The 23,035-nt window shown below is 31.5% G+C and overlaps 1 long non-coding RNA gene across 1 annotated transcript; it reads right to left on the bottom strand.

Annotated features, from left to right (window-relative positions):
- Positions 1 to 20,816: 20,816 nt before the first annotated feature.
- Positions 20,817 to 21,254, bottom strand: LOC149550431 (uncharacterized). The gene is made up of 2 exons (XR_016354298.1): positions 21,159 to 21,254; positions 20,817 to 21,002 (listed from the first exon to the last, which is right to left on the bottom strand). It is a non-coding gene; the product is annotated as an uncharacterized LOC149550431 (long non-coding RNA).
- Between the last annotated feature and the right edge of the window lie 1,781 nt (positions 21,255 to 23,035).

Raw genomic sequence — 23,035 nt, 5'->3', positions numbered from 1 at the left:
ATAAAAAAATCCAAATCCCAAAGCATAAGAATGCACATTTAGCAAGCTTTGTTGTAGGATTTGGTATAATTGTAGCTTGAATTTTGAAAGAGAGAAAAATGAATTCCAAGACAAGAGAACATCCATTTCTTAGCATCTTTGGTGATACACTATAGAAATTAACATACCATTTTTTAAAAGACCACCACATTATGAGGTAATTGTGCAATTGGATAGGCCTCTACATTAAACTTTTGGAAAATCATATTTAGGCTATCAAAAAAAATGTATTGCATAGGAAATTGTTTGTTAAGAATATAGCTTAATCGGATTGAAGCATTCGTATCATGAACTTGAAATGAATAATGATGGATGAATAGATATATAAATGTGATTTTGACAGACACACACACACGTAACTATCACATTAAATATTACATATGTTCTTAACTAATATGTATCATCTGAATTAATGCATAATATGAATCGACATTCATATTAATTGTGTTTGAAAGGAGTCACGATCATGAATGGGTGTGACTCCCTGTGGCACTTAGGGGAGTCACAACCATTCATGATTGTGAACCCCACCATTAACACTAATACTCTTTGATGGGTGTAGGAGAATACAATCAATCACATTTGCATTGAATCTCTTCCATTAGTCATCGATTTAAAAAAGTCATTTAGTCTTTCCTACTTCAGTCTTCGATAATAGAAAAGAAATTAGACAATGTCTAATCTACATTATTAACATAGCAAAAGGTATCAAGAGCAATCATAAAATAAGATATTACTAACTACTCTTCAGGTGTTCAAATTTATTCTCTAGAAAAGATCTAAAATTAACATGGTATTAGAGCTTAACTAGAGAAAAATCATTTTCTTTGCCTAATAGAAATCAAACTCTATCTAAATCAAAATGGTGAACGAAATCAAAGTAGTAGATAGATTGGAAGGGGCTACAAACTTATCTTAATGCAAAATTTTAATTATAGCCTTACTTGAAGAACTTGAATTAGAGTCCTTTATAGAAGAAGACATTAAAATGCTTGAAGAAGAATTTAAAAAAACAACTTGGAAAAGACGTAATAATAAAGCTAAAAATATTATAATTGATGATGTAAGGGATCACATACTTCCTTCTATATCAAGATTGAAAAAATCATATGAAGTGTTTAAAACTATAAAAGATACATTTGAAATAAACAATGCAAGCAAACTACTGACATTAAATCATCAACTCTTAAATATAAAAATAAACAAAAGAGGGTTAATGACAAATTACTTCTTAAGAATCTCTGAGATAACAAATCAACATGCCACTATTGGAAATAATGTAAATGACGAAGAACTTACACTAATTTTTCTAAGAGGCTTACCTATATCATGGGAACCTTTCATTCAATGTGTAAGTCATTCCTCACTTCCAAAATTTGATCAACTCAAGAATGAGTGTAGTCAAGAGGAATCTCAATTAATTTCCAAAGGAATTTGCAAAAATCAAGAAGGGGAGATTCAAGCCCTACACATCAACAACAAATGGAAGAAGAGGAAGTTCAAATCAAAGAGATGAAATAATTCTCAATACCACAAAGAAAAGGAACTATCCAACGTTCAATGCTACCAATGTGATAAATTTGGTCACATCCAAAAATATTGTCTAAAAGAAATAAAATTCAAGCTACCATATCAAAATCTCATGAAGTAGAAAATCCTCTATTCTATACATGTAGCTTTGTCAAGTGAATTAAATACAAGTAATAATATTTGGATAATAGATAGTGGAGCTTCAAGACATATAACTAGATTCAAAAATTAATTTGAAACATTTAAAGAATATTGCACAGAAGAAGTCACAATTGGAGATAATTCTACTCATTCACTAAAAGGAATTGGGACCTGCTCTTTACAAATAAAAATAGGAGTTACCCTTATACTAAAAGATGTGTTATTCATAGCAGGGATAAAAAGAAACCTAATTTCCATTTCTGGCCTAGCCAATCAAGGATATTCTGTCACCTCCAATGAGGATACAATGTTACTATGAACTAAAAACTTAAACATTAAGAATACCATTAATATAGGATCAAGAAATGGAAGATTGTATAAATTAAATATTAAAGCTAATGACAAGCTCTAAATCATGGATTCCATAATTCAAATAAACTTTGGCATAGAACATTAGGACACCTTGGCTTTAGTGCTCTTTCTACCATAGGGAAAATCACTACTGGCATACCTAATCTCAAATTTGATCACATTAGTATTTGTAAAGGGTGTGCCCTAGGAAATTTAAATAAGAAAGAATACTTTCCATTAAGTAAACACAAGTCAAAATTTGTACTAGAACTTGTCCACACTTATTTGTATGGGCCCATGTCAACACCCTCACTCGGGGGATTATTGTATTATGTAACCTTCATTGATGATTACTCTAGGAAAAATTGGATCTATTTTCTAAAACTTAAAGAATCTAATGAAGTTCTACAAAAATTCAAAGCATTTAAAGCCCTAGTGAAAAACCACATAGGAAAGAAAATAAAAACATTAAGATCAGATAAGGGACATGAATAACATCTAACATGTTCAAAGAATTATGTAAATTTTTATTAGGATTAAGAGGGAGACTATAGTGCCTTATAATTCACAACAAAATGGGGTTACAGAAAGAAAAAATAGAACTATTATACAAGCAAAAAAAGTAATGATTCATGATCAAAATCTCCATACATCTTTTAGGGTTCAAGCAACAAGTATAGTAGTTTACATTCAAAACAAAAGCCATCATGTAACATTAGAAAATATAAATCCTGAGAGGCATTTATTGGGATATTAGAAAAGGTCTGAATTAGGACTTTTCGAAAAGAAAGGCATATTTTCTGGCTACAATAAAATAACTAAGGGATACATAGTATATATTCCAAGACAAAAATTTGTCAAAATAAATAGGGATGTGAAGTTTGATGAAGATGTCACTTTGAAAATATCTTTAAAAAAAGAAGATGAGGAAATTGAAAATCAGAGCGAGTTTATCATAGAAGAAAATTATAATCAGCATGAGAACATCAAAGACAATTCAACTGAAACTATGAGGGAGAGCCTCTCTAAAGATAGAGACATGCCTGCATCTAATGCTAAAAATTATGAAGTTTAAGACACAAGAAAATAAAACTATGGGAAAGGAAAATGATTAAAGAGAACAATGTGGAACCAGATGAAGTCTCTAGAGAAAATAAGAAAACAAGAAATAAAAAATGCTATGTTGCTCTATTAACAAAACTCATAAAAACAACACCAACTAATGTAGAGGAGGCCTTAAAATGTCAAGCATACAAAGATGCAATGGTAGAGGAACATTAATCTATTTTTAAAAATGATGTTTGAGATATTGTTCCTATACCTAAAGACAAATTTATTGTATCCTCAAAATGGTTGTTTAAAATCAAGTGCCCACTTGATGGAAGCATTGAAAAATACAAAGAAAGATTTATTGGAAGGGGTCTTTTATCAAAATATTTGTTGCAATACTCAACACCATTACTAGATCTAAGACATTTTAGTCTTTTACCAATCTCATTCTAAACCAAGATTTTTTTTTTTTTTTTTTAAGTTTGAAATACATCATATTCTATCTAAGGAAAATAAAACATACTATTTTGGTTGCACCGTCAATGAATTTGACATAATTTAGAGAGCCACCAATGAAAGAATGAGATTGGAATTTTAAAATGTATTGGATATCGTGATATGGTGATTATTATTGCATTCAATTCCATAATAGATATGAATCATGATAATGGTTGATTCAAGTGCATTACTAGGAAGTATGCATTCAACCCTCCTTCTAAGAGGGAGTGTTAAGAATATAGGTTCATCAAATTAAAGCATTTGTATCATGAATTTGAAATTAATAATGATGGATGAACAGATATATAAATATGATTTTGACACATACAAATATATATATATATATATATATATATATATATATATATATATATATATATATATATATATATATATATATATATATATATATATATATATATATATATATATATATATATATATATATATATATATATTTTTTTTTTTTTTCTTTTTTTTTTCTTTTTTCTACCCCTAGCGGTGTTTCTCTAGTCGGTCCCTAGGGGTTTTTCCCTAGTTGGCTAATAAGGTTGTTTTTTTAAAGAAAAAAAACTTATAGAAATATGAGTTTCATTTTTTCAATTTACATTTATGTGAAATCAAGTTATTGGATTTTGAATTGGGAAGAAAAAAATATTTGACAAACTTCAACCTATTTTTGAATTTTGGAGGAAGAATTTATGACATGGGCAATAAAGATAAAAGAGCAAGTAAATATGCACGAATAAGAACTAAGGAACAAGAAGATGAAAATCATCAAAAAACACTAGCAAGATACTATCTTAGATCAGGTACACATGCACAATCTTTTTCCAATGTATTTAATTAGTTTATTTAGTTAGGATTAGGGTTTAAATCTAATTAGGAATATGATATTTATCTTAAATTAGCATTACTATTAACTTAATATTAAGAGTTTATTTGAAATTATGTTCATATTTAGGCCATTAGTGTTTATTCAATTATGTCCATATTTAGTCCTTAGGGTAAATATTACATTATGAATAAATTTAAATTATGAATTTATTTAGCACGAGAATTACCTTGTTTATTCAATTATGTTAATAATTTATAGTCCATTAAGGTTTATTATATTATGATTAAATTTAAATAAATGAATTTATTTAGGACGTAATCAACCAGGACAACCTACCGACATTGGAGAAGGTTCATCCCAAGTTCAAACAGGTACATGTGCATCTCGTGCAAGTATATAATATAGATCTCTCTAGATTTCTAGGTCTCCATCAAACTTTATATCTTTAATTTTAAAATTTAGCAAGTGATATTTCCCCTTATAAACTTACTTGATTTTATTTGTTATATCATGCATGTGCAACTCTAGTAGATGATGAAAATGTTGGACATGAGGAAATTGAAGATGAAGCAATGGATATTGAAGAAGGACCATCTAAAGGTTAAATAATTTAATCAAGTACATAATATTTTACTCAAGTTAAACATGTATATATGTATACTTATATGTCCCCTAAAGAGATTGTATCTTAACACTTTGTTTCATTTTTTCTTGTGCAGCCTGAGATCAAACAACAAATGAGAATGTTAATCTAGCTCAAAGATTGAAGAGAAAAATTAATCATAGAAACATAGATCATTTAATTGAAATGGATGTGGAAAAATTGAGAGAATATGCTAATCAAACTACACATACTACGAAGATGAAATTGAATAAAAAGTCTAAAGACATAATTGCACAATTTGAGAATCTATCAACAATGGAGAAAACTCAACTATTATCAATTTCACTTCTTAAAGATGAATTAAAAGAGCCACTGAGACTATTGGGTATAGATACAAGTATAAAAAAGAGGAGGACTTCTAAACTAGAAAAATATATTGTTGAAAGTGTTAAGGAAGGGTACATTCCATTGGGAAAAAAACTAGATCTGTAGATAAATCCATTGCACGAAGAGTGATACTGACATCTATTTTAAATAAGAAATCATCCCAAAATAGATAGATCTCTTCATTATCATCTCATTTCGAGTATACTCAAAAGACAGTACTACATTATCTGAAAAGGAGAAACAATTTGAATGATAGTACATTGGAAGGCAATTGGGCACTAATGTGTAGAGCTCCTCGATCTGACAGGATTGGGGAAACATTTAAGAACTTAGTTATTCAATTTTGGATTGATAATACTCGTCCTTCACCAAATAGAAGAGATATCATCAAGTAGAGGATTGGGCCTAAGGAATATATTCAACATGCAAAACGTTGGTTGGATGTCACTCAACATGAATTGTATCTCTCATTTTGTAATTTAAATCCTAACATAAAGATTGGACAAACAATGTTTGAAAGATTGAAGCCCTATTTTGTGAAGATAAATAAATCTTTTGAAACATGTTGTTGTTGATATCATGTTGAATTTGATCTGTACTATGAAGGGTTTCAAAAGATGATAGAAGAAAGTGGTGGAACTTCTCAAAATACTTTTCCTAAATGACTGAGTCAATTCATAACATCAATCTTATGTAACAAACCAAATGATTGTGCAATAGGTGAAATAGATTGCATAAGAGGAACTTGTGAAACATGTGGTAACTTGACTAAATTTCCTTTGAGAGAAGAAGATACTAATACAACAAGGATGGTAAAATGTAAGAGATATAAGTACATAAAGTCAGAAACAAAAGCTAGAAAAGAATCAACAAAGTTAGAATATGTAGAGGATTAGATATCGGCTGGAGAATTTATGTCAAATTTTTTTAAATTTATTCAACCATATATACGCCATTCATTTTTTGCTAAGTGGCAAGCAGAACAATTTCAAACACTAAGAGAAACTTTCCCACTCGGAACAATTCTATCTATTGTTGACTTTGCAAAGAATTACTCTTTTGTATCTCAAAAACAACTTCAAGCAGAATACTACTATATAGAGTAGGTTACTATTATGGTTCAAGTGTCTTATCGACATGCACAAATTGATCTAGATAGTGTGGAAAGTACAGATCAAGCACGAGTCATTAAAAACGAGTATCACTTTTACATTAGTGATGACAAAGAACATGACACACATTTTGTGGAACATTGTTTTAAGAAAATTTTTGAATATTTGAAAAACAAAAACATTAAAATAGAAAAACATTTTGTATGGTCAGATGGATGTGCAGCACAATTTAAATCAGCTAGACCATTTTATGCATTATGTAGATATCATCGATACCTTAATATACCACACATTTGGAGTCTTTTTGAGAGTGGACATGGAAAGGGTGAGCATGATGGTGCAGGAGCTTGTATCAAACGTGCTTTAAGAAAGTATCAAATGGACTATAAAGGATATCACATTAATAATGCTCATGATGTGGTTGAGTGGTGCAAAACACATTTTTTGGTGCCAACAAATATAGATAATACATCATCACAAGTAGATCGAGTCATACCATTTAGAGTGTTTTGGGAGGTATTAGGTATATATAAATTAATTTGTTCATATTTTTATAGTGAATCTTAAATTTATATTTAATATGTTACCTTAGGTGATCTCTGACTAAATTATGGACCTTGTGTACATTTAGGTGTTGATAGAAGATCAATGCATGCATGCAAGAGGGTAGAGAAAACACGATCTTTGCATTCAGTTATGAGTACAAATAGTAATGTGTGGTCATTGTACACAAGAGAATTCTCATGTTTTTGTCCTAATTGTATTGATGAAGACTATGATGGTTGCATTAATCAAGAACATGGATATGTGGGTGAATAGACTTTGGTGCCACTAGATGTTATTAATACGAATGAGTTTGAGGACGAAAACTATGATGATATTCCATTGATTTGTAGTCATTACGCTGAGAAGGTATTAATAACATCTAGTTATGCTGAGAGGCATTCTATACAATGGCAGTACAAATGCCCAGTATAGGAATATGCCAAGATTCCTTGTCAGTAAAAAGGAAAAGGCAGGAGTTACAAACTTCTAAATTAAATATTAAATTATTAAATCATAAAATAAAAAATACACTCGAAATAATAGCTAGCCGAAATAAAAGGATGCCAAATGGAGGCCGAAATAATAGGCCCGAAAAAAAGGGCCCGAAAAAGTAGGACCCAAAAAAATAGGTCCAAAAAATATGCCCCTAAAAAATAGGGGCAAACCAATTTCAATATGATTTATTTTTTGTTAAATATAATATTGCATGCAAATTCATGTTTTTTTTTGTGCAGAGTGGGGGAATTTGAAATAAATTCGTGGAATGTGAAGAGATGTCTGTTGGGGGAGATGAGGAGTCTCTCACAAGCTATAAAACAAAGGCTCCTCATTTCATTTTCATTTTATGTTTTTGCAATAAGGAAGAGGTGGAGATTATTGGAGGATTAGATTGGAGTTTTTGAATAGGAATAGATTGAAGTTTTGGAGTAATTTTTTTGCTGGTGAGATTTCTATTTTCTATTTAGATTTAGATGTAGACATAGATTCAGATTCAAAATTAGTTATAATATTCTACTTTGATTTAGATTTCTAGAATTATATTCGAAATTGTTTATGCTTACATTTAATAGTTTAATCTTGCATGTTTGATTTAGATTTAGATTTGAATTCAAAATCTTTTGAGTTATATATTTTATAATACTTTTCATTTGCATATTTTAAAAGTGCATGTTTCAAATTAGTTTTAGATTTGCATGTTTCATATTAGTTTTAGATTTACATATTTCAAAATAGTTTTAGTTTGCATGTTTTAAATTTGAATGTTTCATAATAGTTTTGCATTTGCATGTTTCAAAGTATTTATATTTTCATATTTCAAAGTATAATTTTATCATTTATGTGGATAACAATGTCACCATATCAATACAATTTATATTTTATTAAAGTTAATGATTTATTTAAAGTACATGAATCATATATTTAGTATATATTTTATCATTATTAGATTGTAAAATATAAAAATAATTCTCCAAATAATAGCTGGCAAAAATCATATGAAGCCAAATCAATGCTAAAATAATAGGGCCTAACAAAAGGGGCCAAAAATAGGACCCGAAAAAATAAGGCCAAAAAATTAGGACTGAAATAATTTCATTAAAGTTTTAAATATATAATATTTTCTTTTTGTTAAATTTATTTTTTCATTCACATTCATGCTTATTTTTCGTGGGGAATGGGGGAATTTGAAACAAATTCGTGGAATGTCAAAAGACATCTATTGGGGGATATGAGGAGTCTCTCATGGGTTATAAAACAAATACTCCACATTTCATTTTCATTTTGTGTTTTTATAAGGAGGAAGAGGTGGAGATTATTGGAGTGGATTAGAGTTTTTGAAGAGGAGTAGATTAAAGTTTTGGAGTAATTTTTTGCATGTGAGATTTCTATTTTTAATTTAGTTTTGCATTTAGATTTAGATTTAGTTATGTATTTAGATTTAAATATAGATTTAATTTCAAAATTAGTTATAGTTTAGCCTTGCATGGTTGATTTAGATTTAGAATTCAAATTGAATCAAAATCTATTTGATTTAGATATTTGATAATACATTTCATTTGCACATTTTTAAAGTGCATGTTTCAATTTAGAATAATATTTGCATGTTTCATATTAGTTTTAGATTTTCATATTTCAAAATGGTTTTGGTTTTTATGTTTTAGATTTGTATGTTTCATAATAGTTTTATATTTGCATGTTTTAAAATATTTATGTTTTTCATGTTTCATAATTAAATTTTATCATTAATGTGGATGGCAAGGTCACCTTATCAATAAAATTTGTATTTTATTAAACTTAATGATTAGTTTAAAATAAACAAATCATATACTTAGTTTATATTTTATCATTATTTAATTAGATTAAATATGTGTTTTATTTAAATATTTTCAAAGTATATATAATTTTTTTTATTAATATTTATGTTTTTAATATTTGAAAAGTGGAAGACAATGCCACCATATTTCAAGCATTATAATCAAACTATTTCATTTGAAATAGTTTTGATTTTTATTTATGTTATTTTATAAATTATTCATTTGAAAGAATTTGTGTTAATTATGAATACTTTTTTATTTTGATAATTTCTATATGTTGGTGTTTGTTTATAAGTTTGCAGGTTACTATTTGAGTTATGGATGCCTTGAACAAAGAATCAAACATTATTTGATACTAGTCTGACTACTTCAATAAACTCAAATGATTTCTTTGAGACCGAGTTTGACAAATGCCTACAAATAATTAAAGAGATGTGCACAACTATAATTAAAGTTATGGAGAATGCAATATTTCCAATTGACTATGTTGGGGAAATAGAAGTAATGCATATGAAAGATGCATAAAAATTCATATGTGACACATCTACAAAAGTGGATGGGTTTCCCTCAATGATGAAAGAAGTCTTTCATGATCATTGTTCAAACAAAAGAATCCTAATCATTGAAGAATGTGACATGTATTTACGCCATTACAAAGATTTTTATTTTTTGTAAATGGTTCATTCTTGTCTCCAATTTTAGTATTTTACTTCTAATTAGTTGTATTGGCAGTTTTGTTTATGCATTGTTCTATGTAACTTTCACGAAGAAGAGAACAAGAAAAAATAAATTTATTATTGTACAAAATATTTCTTTAATGGATGTGGCTACTAAATACGTTAATTAAGAAAGAAAATCATAAGTCTAAATAGATGTCCTTAATGATAAGTATATTTATTGATTACTATTCTTAATCATTGAAATAAAAATTGCATTAGCATTATTAAAAATTCAACAATATATAATGTTCTCACATTATCATGCATAAATAATTTCCATAAAATTGATTCTTATATATTATTTCACACTTTTTACATCACCTAAATAGTTGTGTTGGGACTTATAATTTCCCTTTCATGAATTTAAAGGTTTGCACTATTTGAATAATTTGTATAACATATATCCCAAATTTGACCATAGTTGTACTCCAAATACTCCAACACTACACCTAAATCTCATACTTCCCTTAACCATGTCCCTTATTTTAGTGTAACATTTAACCACTTACTAACCTTAACCATAACATTGAGTGTCATATAAATGAAACTGTAAACCTTGGATCCTAACTCTAACTCTTACTCTATATATGAAACTAGAAATAATATTATATTATATTTTTTATAAGTGGATATATATATACAGAGAGAGAGAGAGATTAGGGGGAGGGGGTTTATCTAGAGAGAGAGAGATTAGGGGGTGTATTGAGAGAGAGAGAGAGAGAGAGAGAGAGAGAGAGAGGGATTACATTATTAAAAAGATTAATAACTTGTATCACAATAGCACTAATCATGGGCACTATAATAGAATTAACCCACATAAAAATTTAACTTGACAATTACCATAACACTAAGATAAACTATAATAATAGCACTAACATCAACTATAATATGATTAATAACCTAGAAATAACCTTAACCACAATAATAACACAAATCCTAACTCTAACTCTAACTCTAACTCTAAATCTAACCCTAACCCTAACCCTAACCCTAACCCTAACCCTAACTCTAACTCTAATTCTACCCTTGACCCTAACCTTAACTCTTTATAACCCTAACTCTATACCTAATTCTAACCCTAAGCCTAAGCCTTACTATAACCCTAATCCTAACTGTTATTCTAACTCTAATGCTAATTCTAACCCTAAACCTAACCCTAATTTTAACCCATATTCAAACTCTAACCCTAACTCTAACTCCAACTCTATCTCTAACCCTAACCCTACCCCTAATTCTATCCCTAACAGTAACTCTAACTCTAATTGTAACCCTAACCCTAGCACTAACCCTAACCTAAACCCTAACCCTACCCCTCATCCTAACCCTAACATTATATATAATGCTAATCCTAACTGTAACACTATATTTAACTCTAACCCTAACACTAATTCTAATCCTAACCCCAACCCTAATTCTAACCCTAAATCTAACCCTAACTTTAACCCTAAATCTAACCCTAACTCCAAGTCTATCTCAAATTTTAATTGTAACTCTAACTTGATCCCTAACTCTAACTCTAATTCTAACCCTAACCCTAACCCTAATCCTAGCCTCAATTCTAGCCCTAATTCTAACACTAACACTAATGCTAACACTAACATTAATTATAACCGTAACCCTAATGCCAACCCTAACTCTAACTATAACCCTTGTGCTAACCCTAACCCTAATTCTATCCCTAACTCTATCTCTAACCCTTCTTCTAACTCTAATTCTAACTCTAACTCTAGCTCAAACCCTGACTCTAAATCTAACCCTAACTCTAACCCTAATTCTAACCCTAGCTTTATTTGTAACTTTAATTCTAGCCCTAACACTAATTCTTACCCTTACCCTAACCCTAAATCTAACTCAATCTCTAACCCTAATTATATTTGTAACCCTAATTCTAACCCTAACCCTAATCCTAACTCTAACTCTAACTGTAGCTCTAATTCTACCCCTAACCCTAACCTATATATCCCTAACTCTAATCCTAATTCTAACCCTAATCCCAATTCTAGCCCTAACCCTAACCTAATTTTAACCCTAACTATAACTCTAATCCTAACTCTAACTCTAACAATAACTCTAATTCTCACCCTAACCCTAACACTAATTCTAACCCTAACTCTAACTCTAACTCTAATGCTCATTCTAATACTAACCCTAATTCTAACCCTAAATCTATCTCTATCTCTTACCCTAACTCTAACTCTAACTTTATCTCTAATTCTAACCCTATCCCTAATTCTAACCCTAACTATACCTCTAACTCTAACTCTAATTGTATCCCCAACCCTAACATTAACCCTAACCCTGACTCTAACTCCAAACCTACCCCTAATCCTAACCTTAACAATATATATAACTCTAACTCCAACCCTAACCCTAATTAAATCCTAATCGCAACCCTAACTATAACCCTAACCCTAAATCTAACTAGGTAACTCTAACCCTAACCCTAACTCCAACTCTATCTCTAACTTTAACTCTAACTTGAACTGGGACTCTAACTCTAATTCTAACCCTAACCCTAATCTTGTCCCCAATTCTAACCCTAGATCTAACTCTAACTCTAACCCTAACCCTAAATCTAACTAGGTAACTCTAACCCTAACCCTAACTCCAACTCTATCTCTAACTTTAACTCTAACTTGAACTGGGACTCTAACTCTAATTCTAACCCTAACCCTAATCTTGTCCCCAATTCTAACCCTAGATCTAACTCTAACTCTAACTCTTATACTAACACTAACACTATCGCTACCTCTAATTTTAACTCTAACTCTAATTGTAACCCTAACCCTAATGCTAGCCCTAATGCTAACCAGAACTCTAACACTAACCCTAACCCTAACTCTAACCCTAATTCTAACCCTAACATTATTTCTAACCCTAAATATAACCCTAACGCTAACTCTAACTCTAACTCTAACTCTAACCTTAAATGTTTTTATAACCCTAACCCTAGCTGTATTTGTAACCCTAATTTTAATCCTCACCCTAATTCTTACCCTTACCCTAACCCTAATTCTAACTCTAATCCTAACTATATCTATAACCCTAATTCTAACCCTAACCCTAATCCTAATTCTAACTCTAATTCTAAACCTAACCCTAACTCTAACCCTAACCCTAAGTCTAGCCCTCACCCTAACAATAGCTCTAATTGTAACCTTAACCCTAACAATAACCCTAGATCTAATCCTAACTCTAATTCAAATGCTATCCCTCACCCTAATTTTAATCCTAACTCTAACTCTAACCCTAACTCTAACCTTTACACTATCCCTAACCCTAATTCTAACCTTGACCCTGACCTTAACTCTAACTCTAACACTAACCCTAACACTAACACTAACGTTAACCATAAACATAACTCTACCCCTAACTCTAACCCTAAATCTAACTCTACCATAATTGGACTCTAACCATAACCTTGACTCAAACCCTAACCCTAACCCTATCCCCACTATAACCCTAACCATAACCATAATGATAACTCTACCCCTAACCTTAACCATGAGCATTACTCTAACCCTAACCTTGACCATAAACATAACTCTAATCCTAACTCTAACCCTAATTCTAACTCTACCATAATTGGACTCTAACCCTAACTATAAGCATAACTCTAACCCTAACCTTAACCATGAGCATAACTCTAACTCTAGATCTGACTCTACCATAATTGGACTCTAACCCTAACCCTAACCTTAATTTTAATCCTGACTCAAACCTTAACCCTAACTCAGAACTTAACCTTGATTCAAACCCTAACCCTAACCCTAACCCTAGCCTTACTATAACCCTAACCCTAATCATAATTATAACCATAACTCTAACCCTAACATTAACCATGACCATAACTCTAACCCTAACCTTAACCATAAACATAACTCTAATTTGAACCTTAACCATAACTCTAACAATAACCATAACCATAACTCTATCCCTAACCTTAACCATAGCTCAAACTCTAACCCTAACTTCAACCCTAACCCTAATGCTAATTCTAACCCTAATTATATCCCTAAGGTTAACATTAAATGTAATGGTAACTTTATCCCTAACCATATATCTACGTATGACTATAACATTTTACATTACAATATCTCAAAAAAATTTAAAAAATTTAATCTAAATTAAACTCCTTATATTAAATTTAAAAAAATATTTGACTCAAACCCTAACCCTAACCCTAACCCCATCCCCACTATAACCCTAACCATAACCATAATGATAACTCTAACCCTAACCTTAACCATGAGCATTACTCTAACCCTAACCTTAACCATAAACATAACTCTACCCCTAACTCTTACCCTAATTCTAACTCTACCATAATTGGACTCTAACCATATCCCTAACCCTAACTATAAGCATAACTCTAACCCTAGCCTTAACCATGAGCATAACTCTAACTCTAGATTTGACTCTAACATAATTGGACTTTTACCCTAACCCTAACTCTAACCCTAACCCTAACCCTAGCCTTACTTTAACCCTAACCCTAATCATAACCATAACCATAACTCTAACCCTAACCTTAACCATGACCATAACTCTAACCCTAACCTTAACCATAAACATAACTCTAATCGAAATCTTAACCATAACTCTAACAATAGCCATAACCATAACTCTATCCTTGACCTTAACCATAGCTCAAACCCTAACCCTAACTCCAACCCTAACCCTAATGCTAACCCTAACCCTAATTCTATCCCTAAGGTTAACATTAACTGTAGTGGTAACTTTTTTCCTAACCATATATCTACGTATGACTATAACATTTTACATTATAATATCCCAAAAAAAAAAAAATTTAATCTAAATTAAACTCCTTATATTAAATTTTAAAAAATATGACTCAAACCCTAACCCTAACCCTATTGATGGAGGGCCACACCACCCTTACCCACTCACAATCAAGAAAGCAACAATATAGAGACCAAAAAAATGCTTCACAAATAATTTTATTATACTTGAAAAATCCTTACAACACCCACAAGATGATATGACTTCTTCAACATAAGAGAAATCCTAAATAAGAGTCTTCACACCAAGAGCTTCACCAATAACGTCTACTTGAAGAGCTACACCTTTAGAGTTTTCACACCTTGAAGTCTTCACGCCTTCTAGCTTCTACTTCTCAAACTTCCCCTTGAGCTTTCACCTTCTTCTTGAGCTTCTACTCCTCAAGCTTCTCCTTGAGCTTCTATTTCTTGAACTTGATTACAAATGATAATAGGCCTTTCTTAAATAGGCATTTCTAACCCAAGACATTAGAAACACAACCAATGTGGGATAAAAGGTAAATACAACTACCTTTAAATAAATATTAAATTCCCACCCAAATACAACTAAGCACCCAACAAATATTAAATACATGATTTAAGGAACTTTCCACAAACTTCTAAAATGCCACCTACACACCTCGATTAATGGAATGACAACTATTTTTATTATTTTCTATTTATGTCACCTATGCACCTTGAAAATAGAAATTCCTCTTTTCTCCAGTTTTCCTATTTTCAAATTTATTTATTTTTCTTTCTATTTTCGTCACTTTCTCTCTCCTCCACAATTTTTTTTTTTTTCAATTTTTCCATGAAAGATGCTCCTGCATCAGACTCCCCCGGTAGATAGAAAAGTGTGTCCCACACTTTGATGCCAAAAGAAAGATCTACCACCATCTTCATCTTCACCAAAGGCTTCCACCTCAACGGGGACAACAAAACCACCATGCAAATCTTCCACATCTGTATTACTCTATCAAACACTAGAATCTCAACCATCCAATCAACAAGCTCATGCCCAAGAACAAACAGAATGTAATGCTTCATTAGCAAACTCCCATTGACATCAACAACTAGGGCGTCCATACTAGCAATAACAAACTCCACATCAGCATCCACATGTACATTTCCATCAACACATGCCAAACTCGCAACACTAGCAACCTCATTGCTCACAAAAAGATGCTCTACAATACATAACTCACCTCCAACAATCGGATCATCCATGACCAAGTGCTCTGCAACATTCAAGTCACCACTAACATCAACTAGATCATCCACGACCGAGTGCTCCAAAATCTCCATGTCAGTCTCAACCATTTGATCATGAAAACCAACCTCTATGCCAACAACATTAGGAATATCTTTAGCAATAACCTCTAGTTGCTCTACAGGTTCTGCATCAAGCTCCACAAATTGATCAGCAAAACCATCCTCTTCCACCTTGACCTTCTTAGCTTTAGCATCCAACTGAGCAAACATCTTAGAAAAATTCCTCTCCACTATATCATGGATTTTTGCAATCATCTTAGGGTCCAATCCTCTTGGAGGCATCTTCCAAAAATGTAGCAAACTCTAAGCAAAAGAAATCCACCAATCTAAAAGATCAATCAGCCACAAGATCAACCTTCTTTGCAAATCCTGGTGTAAACTGCCTCACGTTCGATGATCTGTCCACACACTCAGGAACTCCCGCTCTGATAAACTTCACCCAATCAAGGTCCTGGTACAAACTACCTCACACTCTGGCGATCTGCTTGTACACTCAGGAACTCCTGCTCTGATACCACTTGATGGAGGGCCACACCACCCTTACCCACTCACAATCAAGAAAGCAACAATATAGAGACCAAAAAAATGCTTCACAAATAATTTTATTATACTTGAAAAATCCTTACAACATCCACAAGATGATATGACTTCTTCAACATAAGAGAAATCCTAAATAAGAGTCTTCACACCAAGAGCTTCACCAATAACTTCTACTTAAAGAGCTACACATTTAGAGTTTTCACACCTTGAAGTCTTCACGCATTCTAGCTTCTACTTCTCAAACTTCCCCTTGAGCTTTCACCTTCTTCTTGAGCTTCTACTCCTCAAGCTTCTCCTTGAGCTTCTATTTCTTGAACTTGATTACAAATGATAATGGGCCTTTCTTAAATAGGCACTTCTAACCCAAGACATTAGAAACACAACCAATGTGGGATAAAAGGTAAATACAACTACCATTAAATAAATATTAAATTCCCACCCAAATACAACTAAGCACCCAACAAATATTAAATACATGATTTAAGGAACTTTCCACAAACTTCTAAAATGCCACCTACACACCTTGATTAATGGAATGACAACTATTTTTATTATTTTCTATTTATGCCACCTATGCACCTTGAAAATAGAAATTCCTCTTTTCTCCATTTTTCCTATTTTCAAATTTTTTTATTTTTTTCTTTCTATTTTCGTGACTTTCTCTCTCCTCCACAATTTTTTTTTTTTTCCAATTTTTTTTTATACAAATTTTTCCATGAAAGATGCTCCTACATCACCTATCCCCGCTATAACCCTAACCATAACCATAATGATAACTAAAAACCCTAACCTTAACCATGACCATTACTCTAACCCTAACCTTAACCATAAACATAACTCTACCCGTAACTCTAACCCTAATTCTAACTCTACCATGATTGGACTCTAACCCTAACCCTAACCCTAACCCTAACTATAAGCATAACTCTAACCCTAACCTTAACCATGAGCATAACTCTAACCCTAGATCTAACTCTACCATAATCAGACTCTAACCCTAACCCTAACCTTAATTTTAATGCTGACTCAAACTGTAACCCCAACTCTGACCTTAACCTTGACTCAAACCTTAACCCTAATCCTAACCTTAGCCTTACTATAACCCTAACACTAACCCTAATCATAACCATAACCATAACTCTAACGCTAACCTTAACCATGACCATAACTCTAACCCTAACCTTACCATAAACATAACCCTAATTTGAACCTTAACCATAACTCTAATAATAACCATAACTATAACTCTATCCCTAACCTTAACCATAGCTCAAACCCTAATCCTAACTCCAACCCTAACCCTAATGCTAACCCTAACCCTAATCCTATCCCTAAGGTTAACATTAACCATAATGGTAACTTTGTCCCTAACCATATATCTACGTATGACTATAACATTTTACATTACAATATCCCAAAAATAAAATATATATTTTTAATCTAAATTAAACTCCTTATATTAAATTTTAAAAAAAAATTCAAGCATAATTTTATAGTAATTTCATACAACTCTAATTAAAAATTAATTAACAATTTTATAGTAACCTTATCAAAATAAAGAATAAAAAGTAAATATTTTTCCTATTGCACCGCGACTGCCACTAGCTTATATATACCTCTATATATATTATGCCGAGAGTAATCGTTCTCGAGGTGCCTATTTTTATTTTCATAAATCCCAAATTCGATTAAAATAACTTTGGGATTAAATAAAAATAGGCACCTCGAGAACGATTATTCTCAGCGTAATATATATAGAGGTACATATATAAGCTAGTTATTACCATATTTCAGGATTGATCAGAGTTGGTATGTATGAACTATATATATACCTAGATGATGTACATGTATAATTTTTTCATAATTTTGGTTAATTTTTATTATATATATGTACTTATGTACATGACATGTATCCAGAATTTTGACATATATAAGTTTGTGTAGGAAATATTTTTGCAGCCATGGTAGAATCGAAAAATGTAGAAGATGTTAGCTATATTTATTGCGTTGCACCATGGAAAGAGAGAAGCTAACAAAGACTGAAATTATTTTTCCCATAGGTTAGTATATAGTTGAATTATGTACATGTATGTCAAGTATCTCTGTTTTTTATGAATTCAAATTCTTTGACTTAAATTCAAGATTGATGTATTTTTTAAATGTGTACATGTGCAGGTTCTGTTGTTGTACAAGGAACATATTTGAAGCAAAGAAAAGTACTTAAAAATGGGATTCATTTCACCGATTATCAACCTAACAATAAGGTATATCAATATAGTAACCATGTTAGTGCCACTGGTCTAACTCTTCATCCGATCAAAGGACCTAGAATATGTAAGTGGAGGCTCATATTGATGATCATGAGAAAATATTAAATGTTATCCAAGAATGAGTTGATCCACTTGATATGAGATAGAGACAACTCCTAATTTGAAATGTAATTCAAGAACAATTTGAAATTTGGTTCAAACTATTTGAAATTTGGTTGAACAATCATTTGATCAATTTGAAATTTGGTGGAATAACTAATTTTCTAAATTGAACTTTTACTCTTTCATTTTTAACTCAATGTCTTGAATTCAAATTGTCATAAATTAACTAATTATAGAAATTATGAACTTATATGTATGTGTGTACACTAATTGCCTGACATGTGCACCTTGAGGGAAAGAAATTCAAACACCACTTGTCTTAAGGGGATGAAATTAGGGATTTGTAAAATTAATTATATTGAACTTTCTATTTCATTTAACTTGTCAATTTTAGGACACATGTACGCTTTCAATTTAACTAATTAGGACATGTGCTTTCAATTTTAGGACATGTGAGCTTTCAAGTTCAAATTGTGATTTGTTTAACTAAATTTTGAACATGTACATGTTTTAAGTTGGACTTGAATTAGAACATTGGGCTTAAGGGGATAAAATTTTAGGATATGTGTACAAATTAAAATTTCTCTATGATTAAAATTTGAAATGTAACTCAAGAACAATTTGAAATTTGGTTCAAACTATTTGAAATTTGGTTGAACAATCATTTGATCAATTTGAAATTTGGTGGAATAACTAATTTTCTAAATTGAACTTTTACTCTTTCATTTTTAATTCAATGTCTTGAATTCAAATTGTCATAAAGTAACTAATTATAGAAATTATGAACTTATATGTACATGTGTACACTAATTACCTGACATGTGCAGGTCTTGAGGGAAAGAAATTGAAACACCACTTGTCTTAAGGGGATGAAATTAGGGGTCTGTAAAATTAATTATATTGAACTTTCTATTTCATTTAACTTGTCAATTTTAGGACACATGTAAGCTTTCAATTTAACTAATTAGGACATGTGCTTTCAATTTTAGGACATGTGAGCTTTCGATTTAACTAATTAATTGACATGTGAGCTTTCAAGTTCAAATTGCGATTTTTTAAACTAAATTTTGAACATGTACATGTTTTAAGTTGGACTTGGATTAGAACATTGGGCTTAAGGGGATAAAATTCTACAATATGTGTACAAATAAAAGGGATGAGTTCTATAGATTTACTCATGTTAGGAATTATGTACAACTAATTCCCTGATACTTGAACATTTAATACATGATATATTACCAGACATTTAAATTATATATATATATATATATATATATATATTACATGTGTACATATCTAAATAAATTACTTACATATCTTCTAGAAATAATTTATAATATACTAGATCTAGATCTATAATGTATTAGATTCCACAACATAATGTAACATGTATCAATCATCTCAAGAACAAATAACAAAAACATGTATCTATCTAGAGATCTATCAGAAGATAATATCAAATATAAATAGCGTGCACACAAGTAGACATGTAGATCCAAGTACATCTATATCAAATCAAATATAAATATAACATGCATGTGTGTATATAAAGTGTCTGTTTAATATATGAATGTCTCTCTAGATGAAAGTCTAGAATAAATCATTTAGATAAAAAAAAACTATAGATCATCAGGTGCAGGACTATCATCACCATGCCTCCTCACAACGTGGTCTAAAGATTGACTTTCAAGGTGCTCACTAGGATGTGTTGACCCCTATATATAAATTCAAGAGAAAGTGATATCAATACATACATACATTTAATCAAGAGAAAGTGATATTGAAATACATGTACACATAATCAAAACATAAATAAACATTACCTGTCCACTACTGACATCATCCAATGAGTCTCGACGACGTACACAATCTGGCATCAAAGCTGGAGTAAAAAAAGGCATGTCCCCCTACATTACATGTGCACGTGCAACACATCAAATTAAAATTTCTGTATGATTACAAATCTACATGCATGATACACATACATGTTCATGCATGCACATGTGTAAATTAAATTAGTTGCAAATGATTGAAATTTTAACATGAACATAAAAAAATTTTACCTGTGTAGATGGTGGCATCTGATAATACTCAGACTGCCTAGCATCAATCCTGTCCACTAATGCATCTAGATTTTGTTGTGTCACATCAAGGTCCATCTCTACATCTACGCGAGCCCCATGAATAGTCACTGGCACATGTCCTAATAATGACGATCCAAGTGGACTATGTAGATGAGATGGCATAGAAGTAGAATCATCACATGTCAACAAGTCCATCCATCCTGTGGTGAAAAAGCTCAAATCAACATCATTAAGGCCCACATCTGAACTTTGCGCCTACCCTGTAACACTGGCTAACGGGTTCGTGGTATGTATATGTCTCTCTAGAGAAAAAGAGTGGTCACTAGGTGGATACTCATGTGCACTACCACCATGACCACTACCTAATCGATGAGAAGAATATGGCTGAGGATGTGTCCTAGTACTACCATGGACATGATCTCAAACATCTAATATGGGTATGCCAAGATGCTTTGATACAAATCTGTATGTATCTTATAGATCCTCAACTAGACCAATCATAGTATCTCATGCCAACACTCCAGTGAGACCCTCTAAGCTAGCCACTGAAGGGATGCCTGCTACAATGTACAAGTCTCCTAAAGATGAAGCATAGGATGATAATCTGGAATGCCGACGAGACATCAAATACTAACCAACTTCATAACTCAAAATAGATCTGATAGCTGTTGCAATCACTCCAACTCCTTGAATGACCCCACGTAACTGAGTGCTATATGCATGGCCTCATTAGTTGATGGACCTAACATAGGGGAAATAGCAGGCACCCTCTCTCTGACAATTGATCTATGTGCCAGTGGGGGATGACCTAGTTGTCTATCAGCTAGTCTACCACGCCCCTATCCTAAATGTCCTAGTAAATTTGTGTAGTTCACTGCCCTGCATAAGCGAACCTCTGCATAAAGCTACCGGGCAAAATAGAGTGAAATTTGGTCGTTATTTGGATAACGACCATGGGTAGCAAGGAAGTATGGGTATATCAATGCAGCCATCTATGGGTATGTGCAAGATCATGGTGTACCAAACTATGGCCTTAAGTGGCAGTGAAAAATCAGCAAATCAGGTTTATGTCAACTTGACACATAATTTTGAAGTGGTTATGGACTTTATATCAAAAAGTTGTAAGAAAATAATTTGTAGAAAATTGAATGTAGTTTCTAAACTACTAGGCCTTATCAGGAGAAAAAAATAATTGATTGGTCAAAAGTTTGAATTTTAATGCAGTACTAAGAAAATTTCAGGGCGAAAATAAAAAGTAGGTGTATGTCTGACCACCTTAATCAAAATCAAATCATAATATTTTTTTAATATAATTATAGATATGAAAACTAGACTCATGCCCGGATGTGATGCATATTTTTTGCTATTTTTATTCTAAATAAATAATTAAATATGAATTTTCTACCAAAACTTTTTCAGATTAAAAAAAGTCTCGTGTCTGACCACCCTAACTAATAGAAAAATTGATCAAATTTTTCTTTTTTTGTTTTTTTCTTATACTAGGCGAAGTATAGAATGTGACACAACTTTTAGATTTAAAAAATGTTATACCGTTTGAAAGTTATAGCTATTTTTCATTCAGTATGTCAATCAACACTTTACAATAATCTTCATTGATAATTAACTAATAAATACTTATCGAACTCAGAATTTGACAGAAATTATATTGATGGAATCTAAAGAGCGATATTAAAAAACCCATTTCGTTTCATTCAATTTCGATCAAAATAACATTGTCAGACGGCTACCCGAAGTCTGAGTATCACTAAAACTCTCTATAAATACGTCTTTGGGGTTGACCGGGCAGGCTTGGTAAATACCAAGCCTGATCGGATATCTGATTTGACATCAGATAT

The sequence above is a fragment of the Cupressus sempervirens genome, chromosome 7, assembly GCF_028749045.1.
Source record: "Cupressus sempervirens isolate cs-2001-9-10 chromosome 7, ASM2874904v1, whole genome shotgun sequence".
Lineage (NCBI taxonomy): Eukaryota > Viridiplantae > Streptophyta > Pinopsida > Cupressales > Cupressaceae > Cupressus > Cupressus sempervirens.
The sequence above is the reverse complement of the archived record's forward strand: the minus strand, read 5'-3'. Positions and strand labels throughout refer to the sequence as shown.